The following is a 1,654-nucleotide window of genomic DNA, read 5'->3' on the forward strand; positions in this document are numbered from 1 at the left end:
TATAGACACATAATATATTTGTAGTAAGGAGAGTTTAGCTGTCGGTTTCTAGTGGAGTGCCTGTCAGTAACGGATGGTGGATCCTGTGACTAAAGAGTTTAGTTAGTTTATTCATGTACCGTTGGAGCTTCGAGATACAGGTCCATAAGGTCCCCTTGGTAGCTCAATGGATTCAAGTTGAGAATCAGTTCTTGGTGTTGATTTGAAATGTTCAAATTGAAAGAGGAAATTCGATTATATATGATATGACGGTATGATGTATGGAGATACATCAAGTGGAGGATTAATGTAAATGAGATTTACATTAAGTTTCATGAAATAGAAAAAGAACTATGGTTTATATTTCATGAGATGAATATTAAAACTATAGGTTATAAATATAAGTATGGTAAGTTGGTTATCATATATATTTATAATAATATTAATTATTGGATAATTATTAATCTTTTTCTCTAATAACCAATTGAGTGGAAGTTATTGGTGGTTTCATGGTAAACTGGTGAGACAAAGGAAAAATTTTTTTCCTAATTTAGTTAAAGTTGTTGAATTGAGATTTTCCATTCTTCAGAAGTTCTCTATTGGATCAATATGGCAACCTAGAGGGGAGGTGGTGAATAGAGTTTAATTAAACTTATTTTTCTAAATTACCGAATTAAACAAAAATAATACACTTTTTATAATAATAAGAAAAATTCAATTTATGCAACAAATAAGATGACAAAAAGTGTGATAATTTAATTCTATCAATTTTAACAAATAAATAAGACAAAACTAAAACATCAATAAATTGCTTAAATTAATTGCAGAAAATAAAAAATAAGGAGTTAAAGAAAAAGACACCGTAATTTTTATAGTGGTTTGGTCAAACTCGGACCTACTCTACTCTCCGAAGCGCCTCTTGGGAATTTGAATAAAATCTTTCCGACTCTTTCCACGGATTAGAGCCCAACCGTTACACTACCGCTCCTTTTACGGGTTCAAGAGCAAACCCGATCCTTTTCCATGGTTTATGGATCAAAACCGGTTACTCAACCAATCAACAATTCGATAACCCTTCACAGATCGCTCGTAAGTAGAGCTGAGCCAATAACCGTTTTGCCCCTATAGTTACATCTAACTCCTTAAGTACCACGGATCCCTCTAATGAACATAAGTCATGGTCCTACTATGACTGAGTCATCTCTTCTAAAGAGAAGTTGTGGCCATTATGTTCAAGACCCAGAATCGGCTCTTAAGGGAGCAACCTATTTACTTACCCCTGCCTCGGGGAAGGAGTGAATTTCATCTTGTATAACTGAGTTCCTAGCTCCAAATCAGGCAAATTCCTAAAAAGGTAGGCATGTTGAGTTGACAATCTAGCCACTCTCACCCATACTAATCAAAAGACCGCCCTCAAAGACAGGAGTTCTCAAAACACTCAGGATTGAGGTCATGTCACCTATGGTCGTTTAGGTGAGATGTAAGTCTCTAGTATCAATAACGTTATATACAGAGACTAGTCATCTCGTGGTCTGGTCTTATATAAACTCTTTATATAAGATACCCTGCTCGCATATTTCCATATGAGTGGTCAAGATCTACCATCTGTAGTAGTTCACAACACTTACAAACCTCTACAAAGCGGGCCATATCCGTAGTGTCACCAGGATCAGAT

The sequence above is a fragment of the Benincasa hispida genome, chromosome 9 (assembly GCF_009727055.1).
Source record: "Benincasa hispida cultivar B227 chromosome 9, ASM972705v1, whole genome shotgun sequence".
In the NCBI taxonomy this organism is placed as follows: domain Eukaryota; kingdom Viridiplantae; phylum Streptophyta; class Magnoliopsida; order Cucurbitales; family Cucurbitaceae; genus Benincasa; species Benincasa hispida.